The sequence below is a fragment of the Bos mutus genome, chromosome 2, assembly GCF_027580195.1.
Source record: "Bos mutus isolate GX-2022 chromosome 2, NWIPB_WYAK_1.1, whole genome shotgun sequence".
Lineage (NCBI taxonomy): Eukaryota > Metazoa > Chordata > Mammalia > Artiodactyla > Bovidae > Bos > Bos mutus.
In genome coordinates, this window is record NC_091618.1 from 93,848,702 (window position 1) to 93,873,464 (window position 24,763).

The 24,763-nt window shown below is 38.0% G+C and overlaps 1 protein-coding gene and 1 pseudogene across 2 annotated transcripts in view; both read left to right on the plus strand.

Moving 5' to 3' along the window:
• The window catches only part of GALNT13 (polypeptide N-acetylgalactosaminyltransferase 13), a 672,291-nt gene that overhangs the window by 296,956 nt on the left and 350,572 nt on the right, over nucleotides 1-24,763 (plus strand). The gene's annotated exons all lie outside the window — the stretch shown is intronic.
• Nucleotides 19,231-19,961, plus strand: LOC102269736 (syndecan-3 pseudogene; annotated as a pseudogene).

Consider the following 24,763-nt stretch of genomic DNA (forward strand, 5'->3'; position numbering starts at 1 on the left):
AAAACTTAGATGCCTTTTCCCAAGTTATTCTTTTGTCAGTTTAATTTGCAGTCCTGGTTTATTAACCCAAGAGGAATGATCCAAAATTTTTCACTAGCCTACAAATATATTCACACTGTTGTGAGGCCAATCTCCAGAATTCTTTTTGTCATGCAGAATTGAAGCTCTGTACGCATTAAACAGCTCCATATTCTCCACTATCCCTGGACACTGACAATTGCCATTCTAATCTTTGTCTCTCTGAATTTGGGTACACTTTATATATAGTTGAAATCATACATCATTTATCCTTTGACTGACTGACTTAGCATAATGTCCTCAAGGTTCATCCATATAGCAGCTGCTGCTGCTACTGCTAAGTCACTTCAATCGTGTCCGACCCTGTGCAACCCCATAGATGGTAGCCCACCAGGCTCCCCCATCCCTGGGATTCTCCAGGCAAGAACACTGGAGTGGGTTGCCATTTCCTTCTCCAATGCATGAAAGTGAAAAGTGAAAGTGAAGTCGCTCAGCCGTGTCCATGTCTGACTCTTAGCGACCCCATGGACTGCAGCCTACCAGGCTCCTCCATCCACGGGAGTTTCCAGGCAAGAGTACTAGAATGGGTTGCCATTGCCTTCTCCACCATATAGCAGCATATGTCAGAAATTCCTAACTTTTTTTAAGGTAAATAATATTCCACTGTATGTATATACCACCTTTGTTTATCCGATAATCTGTCGAGGACACTTGGTTTGCTTCTGCCTTTTGGCTACTGTGAATTATCCTACTATGAGGATAGCCAGCTGTGCAAATATCTCTTTCAAATACTGTTTTCAATTCTTTTGAATGTACTCTGAATAGAAATGCTGGTTCATATTCCAATTCTGTGTTTTGAGGATGCACCACACTGTTTCCTATAGAAGTTGTACCATTTTGTCTTGTTTTTATTAAATTTTGTTGACATGAAAAAAGTCCATGACTTATTTTTAAATGAGAAAAACTTGCAAGGCAGTTAAAAATCAAAAGACAAGTGAGGAAAGTAAAATTATTGATCACTTCTAGCTTAGAAACAGAGGCCAACCTTGTCTCATCACCTCTGTAATATTTGTTTAACTCCTACCTCCAATTGGACCTATATACTGAATTTTTTGTTACAGTGAAGCAAATATCTCATTATAGGGATGTGGAAAAAGTTCTCCAGAAGTAGCTGAGCTAGCTTGGTTGTGAAAGCCTTAGTCCAAAGACCTAAAGATCCCTGGTTTGCTCCCAGGGTTTGGTAGTTGTTTTATTATTTTTATTTATTTGTTTTTTTATTGAAACATAGTATACAATATCATATTAGTTTCTGTTACACAGCATAGTGATTCAGTATTATTATAGGTTATGTTCCATTGAAAATTATTACAAGATAATGACCATAATTCCCCATGCTATATAGTATAGACTTGCTGCTTATGTGTTTTATACACAGTAGTTCTCTCTATCTCATACCTCTAATGGGCCCCTTCTCTCTTCCTTCTCCTCACTAGTAACAACTAGTTTGGGTTTCTAGTCTATTTCTATTTTCTATATACATTCATTTCTATTATTAGCAGGGCTTCCCTTGTGGCTCAGCTGGTAAGGAATCCACCTGCAATGCGGGAGACCTGGATTCGATCCCTGGGTTGGGAAGATCCCCTGGAGAAGGGAAAGGCTACCCATTCCAGGATTCTGGCCTAGAGAATTCCATGGACTATATAGTCCATGGGGTCGCAAAGAGTCAGACACTACTGAGCGACTTTCACTTTCACTGTAAGTGATATCATACAGTATTTGTGTTTCTGTGAATTTTTCACTAAGCATAATATTCTCTAGGTCCATTCATGTTGCTGTAAATGGCAGAATTTCATGTGTATATTTATATACATATATATAGAATATATTATTTTTTCCTATATTCTGTCTGTTGTGAATAGTACTGCTATGAACATTGGGATACATATATCTTTTCAAATTTATGTTTTACCTTTTTCAAGCTATATATCCAAGAGTAGAATTTTGATAGTTCTATTTTTCATTTTCTGAGGAACCTCCATATTGTTTTTCATAGTAGCTGCACAAATTTATATTTCCACCGAAAAGGTTAAAGGGTTTCCTTTACTCCACATCCTCTTCAGCATTTGTTATTTGTAGATTTTTTGATGATGGTCACTCTGACAGGTGTGAGACAATACCTTATTCTTGTTTCAATTAGCATTTCACTAATGGTTAGTGATGTTGAACATATTTTTCATGTGCTGTTAGTCATCTGTATGTCTTCTTTGGAAAACCATCTGTTCAGGTCTTCTGCCCGTTTTTGATTGGGTTGTTTATTTCTTGATTTTGAGTCCTATGAGCTGTTTCTATCTTTTGGATATTAGCATTTCATGTATTTTCTCCCATTCAGTAGGTTGTCTGTTCATTTTGTTAACAGTTCTCTATGCTGTGCAAAAGTTTTGAAGTTTAGTTTGGTCCCATTTGTTTATTTTTGTTTTGTCTCCTTTGCTTAGGAGAAAATGGTGTGATTTATTTCAAAAGATGTTCTGCATTATCTTCTAGGAGTTTTATGGTTTCAGGTCTCATATTTAGGTCTTTAATCTATTTTTAGCTTATTTTTGTATATGGTATGAGTAAATGTTCTGATCTCATTGTTTTATATGTAGCTGTCTAGTTTTCCCAGCACTATTTATTGAAGAAACTGTCTTTTCTCCATTGTATCAATGTATTTTGGACTCCTTTGTCAGATTAATTGCCCATATGTATGGGAGTCTATTTCTGGGATCTCTTTTTGGTTCCATTGATCTATATGTCTGTTTTTATGCCAGTACTATGCCATTTTGAATCCTGTAGCTTTTGTATAGACTGAAGTCAGGGAGTATGATATCTCCAGCTTTGTTCTTTTTTCTCAAGATTGTTTTAGCAGTTTGGAATCTTTTACAATTACATGTGAATTTTAGGATTATTTGTTCCAGTTCTGTGAAAAATTTCATGGATATTTTGATAAGGATTGTTATAGATTACTTTGTGTACTATGGCCATTTTTAATAGTAGCACAAGACATCTTCCCATTTTTCTGTATTTTTATATTCAATTTCAAAACTGTATGTGTTTTCAGAATATAGGTCTTTCACCTCCTTGGTTAAGTTTATTCATAAGTATTTTTTTATTTTATTTTATTTTTAAACTTTACAATATTGTATTGGTTTTAACAAATATCAAAATGAGTCTGCCACAGGTATACATGTATTTTTAAATGTGATTTTATATGAGATATCTTTTTGCTTTCTCTTAATGATAGTTTATTATAAATACACAGAAAAAGAACAGAAATTCTATATATTAATCTTGTATCATAAAACTTTGCTGAATTCATTTATTAAGTCTAAAAGTTTTCAACTTTTATTCTTTGAGTATGGTATTAGTAGAATTTGTCATAAATAGACTTCATTATGTTGTTAATCCCTGCATGTTTGTTCTTGACCATTTTTATTTTTGTAATTGGTTTTTAGTTTCATATTATTGTAATTAGAAAAATGCTTCATATAGTTTCTTTTCTCTTAAATTTGTTGAGACTTGTTTTGTGGCTAACATATGATATATTGTGGAGAATGTTCCACATGTACTTAAAAAGAATGTATATTCTGTTTTTGAATGTAATTTCTGCGGATATCTATTAAATCCAAAAATTTTATTGTGTCACTTAAAGCTATTGTTGCCTTATTGATTTTCTGTCTGAATAATCTGTTCATTGATGTACATGGAGTGTTAAAGTCCCCTACTATTATTTTAGTATTTTCATTTTTTCCTTTTATTCCCACTATTTGCTTTATATATTTAGTGCTCCAATATTATGTATTAACCAATGTAATAGCCTCTTCTTGTATTGATTCCTATATCATTATAAAATACCCTTCTCTGTCTTTTCTTATAGTCTTTGTTTTAAAGTCTACTAATATCTTGTCTGAAAATGAGGATTGCTACCCTTGCTTTCCTGTTGTTTCCATTTGCATCAGATATTTTTCCATCCTCTCACTTTCAGTCTGTCTTTAGCTCCAAAGTGAATCTTTTGTAGGCAGCATATAAAAAGATCATATTTTCTTTTATCCAGTCAACTACCTTTACCCTATGTCTTTTGATTGAAGAATTTAGCCCATTGGCATTCAAAATATTAATTGATAGGTATGTACTTATTGCCATTTTATAAATTTTTCCAGTTGTTTATGTACTTTTCTGTTCATTTATTCTTTTTTCTTCTTTTGTGGTTTGATTTTCTTTGATAGCATGCTTGTGTTCCTTTCTTTTCAGTTTCTGTGTGTCTATTATAGATTTTCAATTTATGATTACCATGGGGTTCATATTTGTTGACTCATAGCTATATCTACTTGTTTCAAACTGGTAGGCATTTAATCTTGCTTGGTAGAATATTCTATGCCACAGGTTTTTCCCTTTCAGCATTTTGAGTATATTAGGCTACTGCCATCTGTCCTGCAAAGATTTTGCAGAGAAATCAGGCAACAGCCTTAGGGAGGTTCCCATGTATATAATCCTTTGCTTTTTTCTTGCTGCCTTTAGAATTCTCTCTCTAACTTTTGCCATTTTAATTATGGTGTATCTTGGTGTGTGTTTGGGTTCATCTTGTTTGGAGCCCTCTGTGTTTTCTGTATCTGGATATGTTTTTTTCTTTTTTCTTTCCCCTTTTTTTCTTCAGGTTTGACATTTTCAGCCATAGTTTCCTCAAGTACATTTTTGATCCATTTCTTTGTCTCTCTTCTGGAACCCTTGTAATGTGAATGTTGCTACACTTAATATTTGAGATCTTCTAAATTGTTTTCGCGAGGAGATCCAACTAGTCCATTCTGAAGGAGATCAGCCCTGGGATTTCTTTGGAAGGAATGATGCTAAAGCTGAAACTCCAGTTCTTTGGCTACCTCATGCGAAGAGCTGACTCACTGGAAAAGACTGATGCTGGGAGGGATTGGGGGCAGGAGGAGAAGGGGACAACAGAGAATGAGATGGCTGGATGGCATCACTGACTCGATGGATGCGAGTCTCAGTGAACTCCGGGAGTTGGTGATGGACAGGGAGGCCGGGCATGCTGTGATTCATGGGGTCGCAAAGAGTCGGACACGACTGAGCGACTGATCTGATCTGAAATTGTTTTCAACTTCTTAGAGATCTCTTAAGTTGTTTTCAATTTTTATAAATCTATTTTTCTTTTGGCTGTTCTGATTAAGTGAATTCTATATTTTTGACTCCAATATCACTTATGTGGTCTTCTGTATCACTTAGTCTGCTATTCATTCCTTCTAGTTCCTTGTAAAAGTGCTCACTGTATGCATCATTTTCCTCCTAATCTTATAACATTATTATTAGCAATGTTTTGAATTTTCATCTGGTAAATTATTTATGTTTAATTATTTTTTCAAAGGTTTTCTCTTATTTTTTCAATTGACAGTAGTTCCTTTACCTTTTCATTTTGCTTAACTTTCCCTGCCTCTTTAAACTTAGGTTAAACATTTAGTAATTGTGATCTTGATGGTGAGCTCTTGTGTGAGAGCATCCCTATGCAATCTGCATATGCCAAATGCCTCTGATATGAGAGCTGGATTTGATGTGGGCGTGGAGATAGGTGGGCTAGAGCTGGCACTGGGTGTGAGCTGGGACTTCTTTGCTCAGTGGCCATCACCACTCTATAAAGGGTGAGGTCTGATCTCAAGTTGCTAGAGCAGAACCCCTGAGGGATGAGTCTCCTTTAAGTATGTATTTTCCCCTTTCCCTGTACTGGTTCCTTGCCTCAGAGAGTAAGGGTACAGAAACAAGTAGAACTCATGTAGACGCTGAGCTTGGTTTGGCTGCAGATAAAGTTCTGCTTCACTACTTGTACAGGTGACCATGGCTCTGCTCAGATGCAGCCTTGGATCCAAGTTCCTCTTGTCCTTTACACCTGCTCTCAGCCTCCACTGCTGCCACCCTTTTATAGAACTGTTCTGCAGGGTGAGTTGGGCCTTGTGGACTCTCAATGTGCATGGGGCGATCTGCAGTTTAGTGGCTGCCATCAGAGATCTGGGCTGCTTTTATTGCACTGTTTGAGTAATCTTCAACAGCAATGGTACGCCTCCCCATTAATGCTAAGCCCTGGGACCGAGTCACATCTGTGTCCCACAGTCAAATCTTCTCCCTCTTCATGGCTGCCCCAGATCCAGTCCTGCTCTGTGATGTGGAGTGGGGCCAAAACTTTTGTCCATCTTGGGCTGAAGTGTGCTGTGGGGAAGTCTCAAGAAACTCAACAGCTTTTAGAGAAGACCTCTCTCCTCCCTGCCTCCGGGGTGTATCAATGTGTGTACTCCCTATGAGTAGGGTCTGGGATCCCCACAGTCCTTCTGTTAGTCCCAAGTCCTCCAATCAGCCAAGGAGGCTTGTCTCTTCCACATTGGATCCCAGGACTGGGGTGTCCAGGATGTGGTTTGAACTGCTCGCTCCTCAGGGTGGCTGTCCCCACTCTCTTGTAATCTCTGTTTTCCTCTGAATCCTGTTACAGGGGCACAGTTCCCAAACTGATTGCTTTTATTCCCTTCATCTTTCTTAAAACCTTCATTGTACAGGAGTCCATCTGGCAGTCTTCAGTTAGTTTTCAGTGAAAACTGTTCCACATGTAAATGTATTTTTGATATATTCAAAGTGGGAGATGAACTTCATGTCATCTTACTCCATTATCTTGATCAGAACCTTGGGACTGTAACATGTGACATCCCAGTGCACAAGGGTTCCACTTTCTCCACATATTTGCCAACATTAAATATATATATATATATATATGTATATATGTATATATATGTGTGTGTATATATATATAGTAACTATGCTAATAGGTGTGAAATGGTATCTTGTTGTAGATTTGATTCGTGTGATTAGCAATGTTTAACTTCTTATGTGGTTTTTGGCCATTTGTGTATCTTCTTTTTTTTTTTAATTTTATTTTATTTTTAAACTTTACAATATTGTATTAGTTTTGCCAAATATCAAAATGAATCCGCCACAGGTATACCTGTGTTCCCCATCCTGAACCCTCCTCCCTCCTCCCTCCCCATACCATCCCTCTGGGTCATCCCAGTGCACCAGCCCCAAGCATCCAGTATCGTGCATCGAACCTGGACTGGCGACTCGTTTCATACATGATATTATACATGTTTCAATACCATTCTCCCAAATCTCCCACCCTCTCCCTCTCCCACAGAGTCCATAAGACTGATCTATACATCAGTGTCGCTTTTGCTGTCTTGTACACAGTTGTTACCATCTTTCTAAATTCCATATATATGCGTTAGTATACTGTATTGGTGTTTTTCTTTCTGGCTTACTTCACTCTGTATAATAGGTTCCAGTTTCATCCATCTCATTAGAACTGATTCAAATATATTCTTTTTAATGGCTGAGTAATACTCCATTGTGTGTATGTACCACAGCTTTCTTATCCATTCATCTGCTGATGGGCATCTAGGTTGCTTCCATGTCCTGGCTATTATAAACAGTGCTGCGATGAACATTGGGGTACACGTGTCTCTTTCCCTTCTGGTTTCCTCAGTGTGTATGCACAGCAGTGGGATTGCTGGATCATAAGGCAGTTCTATTTCCAGTTTTTTAAGGAATCTCCACACTGTTCTCCATAGTGGCTGTACTAGTTTGCATTCCCACCAACAGTGTAAGAGAGTTCCCTTTTCTCCACACCCTCTCCAGCATTTATTGCTTGTAGACTTTTGGATCGCAGCCATTCTGACTGGCGTGAAATAGTACCTCATAGTGGTTTTGATTTGCATTTCTCTGATAATGAGTGATGTTGAGCATCTTTTCATGTGTTTGTTAGCCATCTGTATGTCTTCTTTGGAGAAATGTCTATTTAGTTCTTTGGCCCATTGTGTATCTTCTTTAGAGACATGTCTATTCAAGTTCTTTCTCCATGTTTTAATTGAGATTTTGTTGTTGTTGTCCTTGAGTTCTATGAATTCTTTATATATTTTGGATATTAACCCTTTATCAGATATATAATTTGTTCATATTTTCCCCATCTATAGTTCTTCACTCTGTTGATTTTATCATCTGATTAAAAACAGAAGTTATTTTTAAATAGTCCAGTTTATTTTTATATTTTGTCTGTACCTTTGAGGTCATATATAAAGAATATTGCCAAATCTAATGTCATGAATCTTTTCCACTATGCTTTGTTCAAAGAATTTTAGATCCTATGATTAGGTCTTTGATCTACTTGAGTTAAGTTTTTGTATGTGATATAAGGTAAGGGTCCAACTTCAATTTTTTCAGCATGTATATATACAGTTTTACTGAGAGTTCTTGAAGAGTTCTGTCCCCATTGTGTAGTTTTGGCACTCTTATCAAAAACCATTTGACTCTATCTGTAAGGGGTTACTTCTGGGCCCTCTTTTTATATTCTCTTGGGCTATGTGTCTGTTGTTATGCCAGTGCTAGATTTTTTTGATTAGTAGCTTTGTAATAAGTTTTGAAATCCAGAAGTGTAAGACTTCCAACTCTTGAACATTTTTTTTAAAGATAGATGCTTTCTTCCCAGAATTTGCAGCTAGAATTTTCAGCTTTCATTCACAGCCTCATCTTTGTATACATCAAATTAGTAAAATTATTTTATATATTTGCACTTATAAAGATCTAATTGTGTGACCTTAAAAATGAAATGATACAGTTCTCCATTAGATAATGTTATACATACATGCTAGAAAATGTGCTAAAAGGGCAGTATTGGGTTGGCCAAAAATTTCATTTGGATTTTCCATAAAATACCCAAATGAACTTTTTAGCCAACCCAATTCATGGAATTATGAGTTTTAAAGAATGATTGTGTGGAGGTGAGGTAAAGGAAAGCTTTGTAAGAGGGTGTATTTGGATTCAGGCTGTACAGAGTGTGTGTGTATGGAACTGCATCAGATAGAAAGTAGATAACTTTCTGGGAAGGAAGAAAAGCATATTGAGGATAAAGCCAGTTCTGATAAGAACAAAGATGTGAAACTACTTATTAAAAATAAAGATTATAAGCAAGCTTAGTTTTATATCTGGATATTATGTCATTTTTACTCTTAAGAGTTTATATATTTAATCTGGCCAAATACAGTTTTTCCTTTTGTTTTATAAATTCTGACTGAGAAAGCAGAGAAATTAATTATTATATTATAAATCTAGCATAGTAATTGTATTTTTATTTACATATTTTTCATGTAATTTAGTACTAAAAGGGTTTTTATACTTACCTATTTCATGGCTGTTGATGTTTTCTTATGTGTGTGTATATATACACGCATACATATATTTATATAATTTTCTACATATGGATTTTCCATGATTTGGGGCAGAATGTGTATTTTTTAAACTTCATTATAAATTAAAGCTCATATCAATAAAATGAGATAGTTTTTGTTTTGAAAAAACTAAAATTTTAAAAGGAAATGAGGAAAGAAATTTTTTAAATGCAGAAATTTTGGATAATTAAATGGAAGAAGGTGATATAGTCTAGACTGAAACTGTACGAGGCTTTGTTAGGCTTTGTAAAACTAGAATGGAAGTTGTAACCAGCCATTCTGCATTATAGGCCTAGAGGAGATGACAAAGAATCTTAAAAATATAACCTCTGCTTTTTAGACATGTCATAGTAGGCAATTTGGAGGTGTTGGAAAAGAAATATGCCATGAATAAAACAATACTTTAGGAAGAGGCATATCTGAAGTTTTATATAGCAGACTTTATAGATAGGAGAAGCTTGAATTTAGCAAAGAATTCCTTGTTGGCGATTATATTCACATAGATATGATGAGATAGGACATTGATGATAGCAGTTATCTTAGAAATTTTAATGATGAAGACCAAATTTAGGATAGCTTCAGGAGACATGAACATGTAATTAAAGTTTTAGTCTATGTGTGTGGATGTATTTTAAACCTGAAGTAGATAAGGAGGAGGGACAGAAACTATAAGTAGAGATGATCCCAAGTATATTCTGAAGTGATATTTCCAAACTGGTGACTGACTGAATATAAGGCAAAAGAAAACAGAAGCCAAGGATGACTCTATTGTTTCAAATCTTAGTGACCAGGAGATGGATGGTATAGCTGATTTCATACACACACATAATCCCATACACACATACACTCTTTCACACATATGGAGGCATACATAACACTTTTAATATAGGTAGTGAAATTAACACGTGCATATTATATAAAACCAGGTGTTGCAGAAACTTACCTTTAGAGGCAGAGTTTCTGCCAGCATCTGAAATCTGTACTAATTCTTAAATTAAAAGGAAAAGATATGTAACTAAGATTAGAAGTCCAATTAGTATTCTCACTTTATATTTATATTATATATATATTTATATTCATAATATATTTATAATATTTATATTATATTTATATTATATTCTTTGTGAAATCATTGCTACATTTTATCTGTACAATGTTAGCAAAATTGAGTAAAATATAAATTAAGAAAATTTTTAGATTCTAATATTTCTAAAATTGCAAGTCAATAGAGGGCGATGGCACCCCACTCCAGTACTCTTGCCTGGAGAACCCCATGGACGGAGGAGCCTGTTTAGGTGTGCAGTCCATGGGATCGCTAAGAGTCGGACACGACTGAGCGACTTCACTTTCATTTTTCACTTTCATGCATTGGAGAAGGAAATGGCAACCCACTCCAGTGTTCTTGCCTGGAGAATCCCAGGGACGGGGGAGCCTGGTGGGCTGCTGTCTGTGGGGTTGCACGGAGTCGGACACGACTGACGTGACTTAGCATTTCTCATTAAAATGTGTAGTTTTTTCTTACTACATGAAAAGAATGTGATTTAAAAGGAAAAGATAGTTTCTTAAGAAACACTTGCATATTGATTCAACTTAAGGAAGTACAAAAAAAAAAAGAAAGTATGTAGTTTAGTTCTGCTATTGCTAGAAAAATCCTATGCAAAATGAATAATGACTTATGTTTTAAAATATTCCTATTTTTCCATGGACAGATATTTTCTGTACATATATTAGTGCCTTGAAAGGAGGCTAAATTGTTCTAATGCCAACTTACAATGTGATTTTGCTGAGGAAGAATTTGATTTCATAGTTAATATAATTTAACCATGAAAGTGAGAGAGTTTCATTGACATGGAGATGTTAACAGGTCTAAAATCCACATAATAAATTGTAATTGATATTTTCATGACCTTGAAAAGTCTCCTATAGAAATAAATCCATTTTCTGCATGACAGTTGCCATATAAATAAGACAATTTGTGTTTGGTCTTTGAATTTAAATGCTTAGTATCTTAATTTCTATATAACTTTGTTGTATTAAAACATATTGAAAACAGTCTCAAAAATAGATTTCATTATGTACACTCCAAGTTCAAGTTGAACTATATGGAACATATGTAATGATTATAATTTTAAGATAAGGAAAGATATGTGTACAAATACATTTCCCATACACCTTTATTTATTGCATTTAATGCCTCTTGCTCTATTTTTCCCTTGAGGAAAGGCATTTTTCCTTTTTTGTCTTTTTCTTTCTTGGTAGTAAAAAAGTATAAACAGAGTCATTGTCACTAAAATGTCATAGGAAGTTATTTGATTCTGCTTAATGAGATAACTTTCTAAGATTGTATTCTAAGAAATTCAAATGGAAGGATCCAGTATAAAGTAATTATTTTATCATTGTACTAAGTAAGATAAAGTTAAAATTTGCAATATAAGTTAGTAAGTAAAATTCAGCTTCATAAACACCTATCCAGAACCTCCTTTCTGATCAGTATTTTGTGAGAAATTATATAAGCAAATATAGCTCTCCATCTCTACCCTTATGAGCTTATTAACATATTGGTTAGGGAAAGATATTTTCATCCATGAATTAATTAATATACATGAATTAATAAATTCTGTAATAATAGTGAATGTAGTTAGTAGTCAATATTTGTTTAATTTTTATTACCTTGCAAACATTATATTAAGTAGTTTAAGTGCATTCTCTCATAGAATTCTCAGTAAAAGTTCCATGAAATATATTGTATGTTTTATCGTGTTTGTCTTCTGGATTTAGAAACATACCCAAGAGGTGAAGGAACTTCTCCAAGGTCATGCAGCTGACATCTGAATTGAGGCAGTAGAACTACTATTATGTGTTCTCAACCACCAGAGAACATCCGTGAATGTCACACGGAAAAGACATGATAGGTACCTTACAAAAAGCTTCACAGAAAACATGAGCCATGGGTTAGCCCTTGAATAATTATATACAGATATGTACAGATAATTTCATACAGATAATGAAGAAAAACAGAAAAACTCCAAGGGAGGAAGAGGAGATGGACAAAATAGAATGACTATAATATGTACTGAAGCAAATGATCTAATACAATAGTGAGATCCTCTAAGGATTACACAGATAATCATGCTGACTACACTTAAGGAGGCCCCTAATGATGTCCATCAATTATATAAAACTTCCCATGTCTATTTTCTCTTCCACTTTGTGATTTATTATTTCATTATTTCAGCACTTCTTTCATACCTTCAGTAACTCTTCTTCAATCCTCACTGTCAACTTATGATATCACTGTCTTTTTAATTGAGAAAACAGAAGGAAATAGAAGAAAGTCTCCTCTAGTGCCCCCATAGCATCCACTCCCTTACTTGCATTCGCAGCCCTGTTCTCTGTCTTCTCTCCTGTTATTGTGAGTTAATGACAGTCAGCCCATCCACTACACTCTAGGTGCCCTCCCCTCTTACTTACTCAAGTGCATTGTTCCAACAACTCTGTTCACCCCTTCAGTCATCAATCCTTTTTTCTCTCTTGGGTTATTCCTAGCATGTGAACAAACTGTTTATTCTTCCTTAAAAACAAAACATATAAACAAAATACTTCTTGAGACAACACTTCTCCTTGTAGATATGTCCACTTCCCTTCTTGTTGAAGGGATTGTCTATGTCTTGAAAGAATTGTCTATGCTCACTGTCTTAAACCTCTCCCCATCTCCATTTTGTCCTAAACCCACTTGAGTTAACTTTATTCTTCATAATAGCAGCACTACTGTTCTTGCCAGAGTCGAACCCAGGTCTCCCACATTACAGGCAGATTCTTTACCATCTGAGCCACCAGCGAAGCCCTTTTAAGACATTATGCTGTCCTAATTTTCTCTTACCTCTGTGGTTAGTCTTTCTCTATGTTATTTACTAGTGCTTGTTTTTTCCTCCCTAAACTCTACACGTAGGAATGTCCTGAAGACATGTCCTTGGAGATGGCCTATTTTCTCTCACTCACTCCCCTGGCAGTTTCCTTAGTGTCTTCATATTAAATATCCTCTCACCCTCCAATCTAGACTTCTCCTCTGACATCCAGAACTGAACATCTAATAGTGATATCTTCAGTCGAATATGTAACACTCATCTAAAACCAAACATGTCCCAAACTCAGCACCTGATAATTGCCAAAAAGCCGCCTCCTTTCATGAAGTCTATCATCTTAGGAAATGATGTTAAACCTTGGAGTCTCGTTTGAGCTCCCTTTCTTGCAACCCATGTCTGACACATCAGCAGTTTCCAAGCGTTAGCTCTTCTCATCATTTACATTACTGCCATCTTAGTCAAAGTTACCAATATTTTCACCTGAATTATTGTAATAATCTACTAAGTGTTTTTTGTTTGTTTTGCTTTTTGCATTTCCTTTGGTTTACCCTATAGTCTCTAATTAATTATAATGCTCAAAGTGATCCTATTAAAATTTAAGCTACTTTTTGCTGCTACTTTGTTTAAATCTCTTCAATGCCTTGCATCTCCTTCAGTGAAAAAAACAAAATCCTTTCAATGTCCTATCAAGCTCCGTGATCTAGCTTCCCATTACTTCTCCCACATCCTGTGTTAGTATTTATGTACCTTCTCAGTTGCAGGTACAGTGAACACTGGAACACATGACTAATACTCCGACTGCAGGGCTTTAGAACTTTGTATTCCCTCTGTCTGAAATGTTTGTTCCCTGAATATGCTTATGGTTTGTTTCCTTACCTTCAGGTCTTTACTCAAATGTCACTTTCTCTCTGGAATCTTCCCTGGCCACATTATATAAAATTATACACCTATGACACCATCTATCTTCTTTCTCTGCTTTATTTTTTTTATATACTACTGGCTACTTAATATAGAGCATGTTTCTTTATTATTTGCTTCAAACACTGGAGGATAAGTTCATTGAGTGCAGAGATCTTTTTATATTTTATTCACAGCTTTATCCCCAGTTCTGAGAAGAGATTTTGCTGTATGGTGGGTAGTCAATAAATACTTGTTGAGCAAGTATTTATAAATAAATTAATTAAATTTATAAATTTAAAATATAAATTTAAATTGTGAGTTAATGTCAGTCAGCCCATCCACTGCACTCTAGATGCCCTCCCCCCTTACTTACTCAAGAGCATTGTTCCAACAACTGTTCACCCCTTCAATTATCAATCCTTTTTTCTCTCTTGGGTTATTCCTAGCATGCTAACAAACTGTTTAATAAATTAAATGATATGTATTCTGGTGGTATATAGAGGATGTGATGGGGGAAAAGCTTGACCTTGATTTTGTAATCATGAAGAGAGCTGTTACAGGTTTTCAGAGGGAAACTGACATGATGACAGAGGTATGGATCTGCAGTGAGCTAAGCTGGTATTTTTGTCATCTTTTCTTCCAGCAGAACAGTTACCTAGAGCAGAATAAGAAAAAAAAATGAAAATTAGAAATAGTTCCATGCTCAGAATACTATAATGTGCTCTATAAAAAAGATCAGAAAAAACTGAAGTAGCTGGAATTTAGTGGTAGCTAAGAGAGAGCTGACATTGTTAAATTTAAATTTGAAGTGTCCTCCTCTATTTTTAGCTTCAATTTATTGAGAAACTATTGGGTACATTTGACTATACTCGGTGCGTATAAGCTCTCAGCTTTTAGTCCTCCTTTCCAGTTCTCCAATTAGGCTGTAAAAGTAAGTAAGTGGCACTATTCCCATTTTAGAATTACGGAAACTCAGGGGAGAAGATACATTTGTTTGGACTAAACTACTGGAAATGGCTTTCTTCCATAATTTCCTCTAACCTTGCTGCCAGATTTCTCTTCCCAGTTTTGGATGATTGCTTTATCTGCATCTTCTGGGTATTTTCAACTAGTACAAAGGTCACATTTCCAAGTAGTAATGGTGTAACCTGGTTTCGGGGTAAAAGTAGGTGGTCATCACATTTGCCAGTGTGGTAGACATCCACGTTTCCATTTTTAGTGAGGGGCATTTTGGAAACTTTGTCACTGAACAGTTGCCAGCATGGACCAAGGACTCCTAGCTGACATCTTTCTGTCTCCCTCCCCAGTGTAGGATTCTGCTTCAGACAATAAAACACCCAAAGACTTGCTTCTGGGGCTTCCTACCTCAGCAGACAGCCCCACAGAGTAGAACCTAATCGAGAGGACTTGAACCCAGCTACCTTTTACTCTGTCCATTTGGAAACTGAGGCTCCTTGCCACAAGAAGGAACTTCTTCACCCACTGATACTTCTTTCCACCCAGTCCTTTACAGACTCTTCTGGGATACTTCCTACCTCATATATCTCTAATCATCAAGGAAATCAAGTCACAGTTCCCCAAGTAACTTTCATATTTTTAAATTAACTTATTTTTTATTGAAGGATAATTGCTTTACAGAATTTTGCTGTTTTCTGTCAAACCTCAGCATGCATTATTTCAGGTTACAGATTCACAGTCAATAAATATCTATATAAAAGTGAGGTACTGATCTCTAAAAAGCAGTCACAACCTCTGAAAAGAAATCTCTTGGTATCCCTGTAATTTGGCTTGATAAGTGCAAAATATCTTTCTCCCTTAACCGAGAAGTAGGAAATCCCACCACATACCTAGTGACTTTGAATTCCCTTACTTCATTGACTCTTATTCAACTTTCTCATTTCCTCTAATAGAGGCAGGAGGTAGATGATAGAGATTTAGAGTCACAGCATCAGCTCTGATATCTTTCCAGCAGCTTTTTTTTTTTTTTGAATCACCTATCACTTGCTGGCTTTAGAGACTTGCTGCAATTCCCGAAGTTATTTTTCCTATCCTATTATCATTTATCTGTTACCAGTAGTGTATACATTGCAAAGTCAGAATCTGTACAAGGATCTCTGACACATAGTGGTGTCCTTCCTGATATTCATTACTTGTGTTCCTTGAGAGGGCAGAGGACAAGGAAATATGTGTAGAGAAGTGAGGGGGCAATGGTGAGAAGATTGAGATTCTAAGGACAAGCATACATACGCAAGGCTGCAGCGTACCTTGTTCAATGAATGTAAACTTGAGGACCAATTAATGTGTTCTGTGCTATTGATGAGTAGTCAGCTAGAATGGGTATGTCTGCATTTCAGGCACCTAGAAGTTCATGCCAAATGCATCTCAAGACCAGATGATTTAAGTGGACTCTGGACTAGAAAGGAAAATGAATGTCAGTCCTACAGTGGTATGATTTTAAGGAACCCAAAATTGATATGCATTGTGGTGGGAGGGGGGACAAGTAAAGAAAGGAATGATTAAGTGGGTGTCTGAGACAGATGGTGTGGACTTCAAATAAACCCGCAGGGTGGTGGATAAATAATGATGAGAGCAGCACTGGGGAGTAAGGAAAAATTGGACAATCCCATCCCAAGAATTTGGGAGGTGTAGGATGAAATAAAACCTTTAAATGTTTACTCCCTTTGAAAATAAAAAAATTGTGCAAGATCAAATAACACTTGGAAAAACATTTTTTTAGTGTTTTTGTTATAACCTCTCATTATAGTCAAGAAGATCAGATAAGAAAAGATAAGACTGAGCAACATATCAGAATCAAGTATTTTTTTTAGAAAAAATTGTTTTTCCATCCTAACATAAATACTCAATCAGAAACAATAAACAAAAAAAGCTGAATTTGAATGAGAAGCTGTCATATACCTGGAATTTAAGTAATAAATAAAATTTTATTGGTAGAAGAATTACCAATTTGGATATGTGGGGAAATGTTCATTTTACAGTGAAATTTTTGTCATGTACAATTCCAAAATAACATACTAACTTTAAAAAGAAAAGACATTTAGTGCCTTTCATAAACAGTTTCAGTCATCTGAGAGTCAGTTCAGCTGTGAGTGATTTTAACAAGTAAATTGTTTCAACTGTGTGTTTAGTAGACTGTGTCACAAAACTGCAGCCCAAAAACAGGAGGCTGGGAGACAGGAGGTAAACGTGAGATGTGTATGTTACAGCCGTAGCCTGGCCGTAGCACATACTTTTTGGGAGAACCTGACTGGGGTACCAATCTACCGTATTTTCATATTTATTCTTGACAATAGGGGTGATAGACATAGATAGGGTCTACCTAGTAAAGCATATTCATTTTTATATATGCAAGAAATATTTGTGTCTTATAAAGAACACTATTAGAGAAAGAAAGTTAAGTAACACAAGGTACCTATATCACTATGCTTAAAAATGGCAACCTAAACTACTGGTAGATTATTCTTTTTACCTTTATGAGATTATAATGATGAAAGTTTTAGTTTGGTGCCACCTTAAACATGTGAATAGACTTCACACTGCCCATATTGTATTTGTAGTCACCCTTTTGGACAATTATTGTGATCATTATTGTGACTTATATTTCCCACTCACATGTTTTATTATACTCGGTATACAAAACGTCAGATGACTTAGTTCATCACTTTTAGTGGCTATCTGAGTTTCTCAAGGCTGTTGATGAAAAAGGTCCATACTGTGTCACAACCACAGTGTTTGAATAAAGCAAGTGTTCCACTTTTCATCTCACTGCTGTTGTCCATTTGACACCCAGACTGTGGCAACCATGTGATCACTGGGGCAGTTTTACTTTGGACATTGAGTACCTGGAGTGGCTGTGCATTGTTTGGGACAGAACACACCAAACTAATTCAATTAACTCGTTCACTAAATACATATTAGAGCCGACCACATGCCAGGAACCAGCGCCAGATCCTATGATTGCAAATGAGTTAGACATATTCCCTGCCATTGGATTTTACTTTCTAGTTGAGGAAAGCAGAATCATACTCAAGAAACACCTTGTATATTAGAAAATGTAGCATGATCAGTGTATCTGCTTCTTTAATGCACACATTTTTAAAGGCTGTATTTTTCAAGGGCTGATAGAGGAATTCTAGTACTAAGGGAGCTTTTGATGATTAAGCAGCTTTAAGGAATTAGTTTAAATGTCTGAAAGTTTCAAAAGAAGAGGAAACTTTTGAATGAGATTTTTGGGAATGGTCAAAATGACAGCATTCAGTGTAAAGCAAAGGCTTTTTTTTTTTTTTTCTCCTTTCCTGTTCATTCCTTTCTCTTCCTGAACATTTGGTCCAAAAGCCATTAGGTACAGCTGAACATAGGAGAACTGTTTTCAGTCAGTCAGTCAGAAGCCATGCAAGATGAAAAGGGGGTCCTAGTCAGCACTGGGTATCAGAACCTGTAGGGTACAGGACAAGCAACCACATGAGGATCAGAGCCCAAACAGGGTGAGAAGAAAGGCATCATAGCAAAGAGCACTTGTATGGGATATCAAGAGCTATGTAAGTCTAGATGGCAATCCCAGGGAAGGTGGCCTGGAATAGCATCTCAGAATGTGAACAGCACTAAGAAAACATCATCCCCATAGGAGAGCTATCAAGAATGGATAGCGTCTGAGTGAAGGGAAGGGTCCTTCACATGGGGGCCAGCCTGTTTAAGGTTTCATAGGCAAGTCAGATCTTCAGGATATCAATGTATGAGGAGAGTCCAAGTGGGATGAGCAGGTTTCTATGCAGGAGCTGGCTTAGGGCAGGATGTTGGATCCTCAGTAAGTTGAGGGGGCCACAGGACTAGAAAAGGTCAGGTTTCCAAAGAAATCCCAAAGAAAGGCAATGCCAAAGAATGCTCAAACTACCAATTGCACTCATCTCACATGCCAGCAAACTAATGCACAAAATTCTCCAAGCCAGGCTTCAATAGTATGTGTACTGTGAACTTCTACATGTTCAAGCTGGATTTAGAAAAGGCAGAGGAACCAGAGATCAAATGTCCAACATCTGTTGGATCACTGAGAAAGCAAGAGAGTTCCAGAAAAACATCTACTTCTGCTTTATTGACAATGCCAAAGCCTTTGACTGTGTGGATCACAACAAACTGTCATAAGGACCACCGGCGTAAGTAGGCTTCTGCCTCTTCCACTGACCACAGTGGCCACAGCCTACGGGCCACCACCCCAGTGGTGCCCTCACCTCCCACCATAGTGGCTGTCTTGGACACAGAGGCCCCCAGCTCCCAGGCTGGTCAGCACAGCTACCTCCAGGCTAAGGGCCCTTCCTAGACCAGCTACCACCCAGAAGCCTGACATCTCTGAGAAGAGCACCCTGCCCCTGGGGACCACTGCCCATGGACCCATGGAGGTGGCTCAGACCCCAACTCCAGAGTCCTTCCCGACCACCATCCAGGATAAGCCAGAAATGCCAGCGAGCGGGGGACCCAGTGGGGACTTTGAGCTGTCAGAAGAAGAGACCACACAGCCAGACACAGCCAATGAGGTGGTGGCTGTGGGTGGGCCACAGCCAAGCTATCACCTCTACCTGGGATGCTGCCCAAGGGTGCCCACCCAGGCCCTGGCCTCCTGGACAGTGTTGTTGACTCAGGCAGCTCAGGGGCTCAGCTTTCCCAGAAGAGCATCCTGGAGTGGAAGAAGGTGCTTGTAGCTGTGATCATGGATGGGGTTTTAAGTGCCCTCTTTGCCGCCTTCCTGGTCACACTGTTCATCTGTGGCATGAAGAAGAAGAACAAGGGCACCTACACATTGGAGGAGCCCAATCAGGCAAGCGTCACATACCAGAAGCCTAACAAGCAAGAGGAGTTCTATGCCTAGTGGAGCCAGAGTACCTCCCTGTAGCCTCAGGGCCACCCCTAATCCAGTCCCTGGCCTAGCACCACCAGCCCTGGCCTGGGACTGGGCCTAGGGGACATCCTGGCCCCACTTCATCTCTGCCACCCTCCTGAGGTCTGTTCTGACTGCCAGCCTCACACAGCTCTTCCCCAATGGACAGGGGGCACTGCCATCTGCTCCAGATTGTGCCCTTAGGAGCTCATCACTTGTTCCACATACTCGTCCCCCAATCACCAGCTTGGGGCTTTAGGACCTCACATCAGATGGACAGGAGGAAGGGAACTCCTGATTTGCTGGTAGATGAAGGGGTGGAACTTCAGCCCCAGCCTGGCCCGACAGGGCTGGCTGAGGTTTCCTTTTGGAGGCAGAGAGGCACTCGGCTGGTTTCCAGGACAAGCATTTGGCAAGCTCAGCCCTTAAAATCACTGGGACACTGCACCCTGGTGCTCCTGTCCCAGGCTCACTCTCTGCCTGGGTGAGACGGCACCCCTCACCCACCAGCCTGTTTTGTCCTGGCCTTTCTGGGATTGTGGGGTCATTTCCCTCACCTCTGCTCAATGCATACGCAACCACAGGCTTCAGTTCCTTCCTGGTCTACCCCAGCTTCCTGAGAGTGGCTCTGGAAGCCACTTGTGAGAAGGGGCTTGCACCTCCTCCTTCCTAGTAGATTCTGCACAGACACCTTCTCTCACATGGTTACACATATTGTCACACACAAAGAGAAAAGCACACAATAACAAAATCACATGCAATCTTGACCACCTAGCTAATCCAGATATGTCACAGACACATTCTTCCAAAGATGTTTATTCTCATATATTTATTATGTGCCCCCTACAAATGCTTATGGAAATGCAAGTACTAATCACCATAACCTAACGGTTAAAAAAAGAAAAAAACCCCTGAACATTCAGAAACTAAGATCACGACATCTGGTCCCATCACTTCATAGCAAATAGATGGGAAAACAGGGGAAACAGTGACAGACTTTATTTTGGGGGGCTCCAAAATCACTGCAGCCATGAAATTAAAAGATGCTTGCTCCTTGGAAGAAAAGTTGTGACCAACCTAGACAGCATATTAAAAGCAGAGACATTGCTTTGCCAACAAAGGTCCATCTAGTCAAAGCTATGTTTTTTCCAGTAGTCATGTATGGTTGTGAGAGTTGGACTATAAAGAAGGCTGAGTGCTGAAGAATTGATGCTTTTGAACTGTGGTGTTGGAGAAGACTCTTGAGTATCCCTTGGACTGCAAGGAGATCCAATCAGTCCATCATAATGGAAATCAATCCTGAATATTCACTGGTAGGACTGATGCTGAAGCTGAAATTCTAATACTTTGGCCACCTGATGTGAAGAACTGACTAATTTGAAAAGACCCTGATGCTGGGAAAGATTGAAGGCAGGAGGAGAAGGGGACGACAGAGGATGAGATAGTTGGATGGCATCACCGGCTCAATGACATGAGTGCGAGTAAACTCTGGGAGTTGGTGATGGACAAGGAGGCCTGGTATGCTGCAGTCCACGGGGTAGCAAAGAGTCAGACACGACTGAGTGACTGAACTGAACTGAAGGTGATGGGGGGCTGCTGGGTGGCAAGGTAGTCCAGAACTGCAGGCCAGAGCAGGATAGAATGACAGGAAGCTGGCCACATAGGGTTGGGGAGGCACCCTATGCTGAGTTTCAGAAATCATGTGTAGTGGGGAGAAGATGGCAGAGGGGATGGAAGATTGGTTTCATACAGTGGGATTGATTGAGCAAATCAGGATACTTGCTGTCAAAAAGGAAGATAAAACATGGAAAGGAAATTTTAGAATGAACCCTGTGGAATTAAAATGGAGCTGGGAATATCAATATTGACTTCTAGGTTCTATTATAGAAAGAATAACAGATTAAAACATTTTTAAAATAGTGTTTCCACGCATTATATATGTTTGAGTATGTGTACACACACATACCACACACACAGATATTCCTATACCTCTGTCCACTGAGAGGGCTTGGAAACAATGACATCCCAATAACAGTGAGCACTCCTGCACCTATATCTTGAATTTCTTAATAAATCTACTGGAATCAGATCCTTAGAGAAATGCCTGATTGCTATCTTGGGTCAGTGGACATATGAGTGACTTCAGAACATCTTGTACCTGAGAGCATAATGAATGATGGAGGATATAGAAGCCAAGGTACAGGGACTCCAACAAACCAAATTTGGGACAAATTGAGCATCAAAATAAATAATGATGTGGATGAATTACAGACTAATGAAAAATAAGATTCCATTAGTCTATATTGATATGAATAAATGAATGAGAAACATTTTGGTGAGCAATGGGACATCTAAACAGCTTTAACAGTCTTCTGAACAAAGATAGTTAATTACAAAGCTAAAATAGAGGACACTGTCTTAAGTGATAAAAGTGAACACTGTCAGCAATACAATGAGTCAAAATCCTGCCCCACCTGATACTGTGTAGCATCTTATTCGATATTCCTGCCAGAGATGCATAATTTGAATCTAATCATGAGAGACATTAAACATATCTGCACTGAAGGACATTCAGCAACAACATCAACAACAAAAACTGGTCAGTAAACTTGCAAATGTCAAGGTCATGGAAGTTGAGGACTGGCAGAGTTTGAAGAGCCTAATGAAACATGACAGTCACATGCAACTCATGCATTTGAACTTGAGCCTTTTGCTGTAAAGGCATTACTAGATCAATTGGTGAAATCTGACTAGTCTGAGGATTAAATGGTAGGAATGGATCAATTCTAATTTATTAATTTTAATTGTTATATTGTAGTTTTATAAACTACATATCCTTATTTCCAGAAAGTTCTTAAGTATTGAGGTTGATGGCTCATTATGTTAGTAACTGAATTTCTTTTGTGCTATTGTGTTATTTTTAATTACATTTTATTGGAGTACAGTTGCTTTACAATGTTAGTTTCTGCTGTACAGCAAAGTGGACCAGCTATAAGTATACATATATCTGCCCCTCGCCATTTGCATTTCTTTTCCATTCAGGCCACCATAGAGCATTGAGTATTATTCAGTAGGTTCTCATTGGTTACTTATAGAGTTTTTGAGAAAGTAATTTTTTAAAGTCTGAATTGAAGATGGGTTGTTTTTACAGCAGATTTATTAGTGAGTATCCTTGGGATTTGTATCTTTGGGCAGGAAGAGAAATAAGCAGGATTGTGCAGATGGAAAATCCCAGTAGTTTGCTGATAAATGTTTAATATATGGTTCTCTGAAATAATAATGATATTTTTAAAGTCCTGATTTATATTGTTTGTTCTTTCCCATAGTGAAAATACTCTTATTGTGGCAGATTTTAAGGTACATACTTGGCATCACTGACTGTAATGCACAGATCAGCTCTAATGTGCTGGTACCAACCACCTCCAGCACGTCATTGAGTTGAGCTGTGATGTCTGAATAGAAGCTTCAGGCAATCCTATGGGGGAGAGTTTGAAGATAGAATGCACGTTTAAAATGGTCCCAGATTGGCACAAGTGGGCCAGATCACTGACCCATGGACTGACCCACCACTGGATACAGGTACCTTAGGAAGAAGGCACACCACTGAGAAAATTCTCTCTCTTCCCTCAACACAGTCTTGAAAGCCAGCCTGGCAATTGAGGGGTTTTCTGGCCACACTCAAGTGGTTTAGATGTTTGTGTATTTGCTTCCTGCCCTGGTTGAAGAATCTAGGGAGCGCATCATAGCACCCATTATGTTCAGTGATGAATCCTCATACCTGGTTTTTAACCAAATTCAACCAACCTCATATTTGGTTCTTAACCAAGTTCATAAGAAATTGCTTCCCAGGTGGGGCAGTGGTAAAGAATCCACCTGCCAATGCAGGAGACATAGGAGATGCAGCTTCCATTCAATCTCCTAGAATAGGAAATGGCAACCCACTCCAGTATTCTTGCCTGGAAAACTCCATGGACAGAGAAGTCTGGCAGTCCATGGGGTCATAAAGAGACAGAGACAACTGAGCACACACACACACACACACACACGTGAGTGTGTGTGTCTTTAAAAATCTCATTCTCAACTCTGTATCTGCTCACACCGTATCAGGCCTTCCAATAAATTTTATTTAAAACTCTTAACTAGTCATTAAATGAAGTTAAAAACAAAACAATTATGAAAGATAAGTGTTAACTTCTGATGAATCTTTATAAATATAATGGATAATCTGGAATTTATAGAAAAAACAATTTTGTTTCTGTTTGGAAGTAGCTTTTTCCAATGATCTTTATGTCCATAGTGTTTCATTAAGTTACCACCTTTAGTAGGCAGAATGGTGTTATTCCCCTGTCTGTCTGTCTGTATGTCTACATCCAAATCCCCAGAACCTGTGAATATCATCTTGTATAGCAAAAAGGACTTTGTGGATGTAATTAAGTATATATTGAGATGGGGAGATTATCCTGGATTATGTGTGTGGTCCCAGGGTAAGAGGGTGCAGGAAGAGTCAGCGTGAGAGAGGAGGCCATGTGATAATGGAAGCAGAGACTACAGGGATGCAGTTTGACTGTGGAGGGAGGTTTACAAGTCAAAGACTGCAAGACCCTTTCCAGGCTAGAAAAGGCAAGGAGGTGGGTTCTCTCCGCAGTGTCTGCAGAAGAAGCCAGCACTGCTGACACCTTGACTTCAGCCTAATAAAACTTAATTTCAGATTTCCAGCTTCCAGAACTCTAAAAGGATACATTTGTGCTGTTTTAAGCCACTATATTCCTGTGATTTGTTACAGTAGCCAAAAG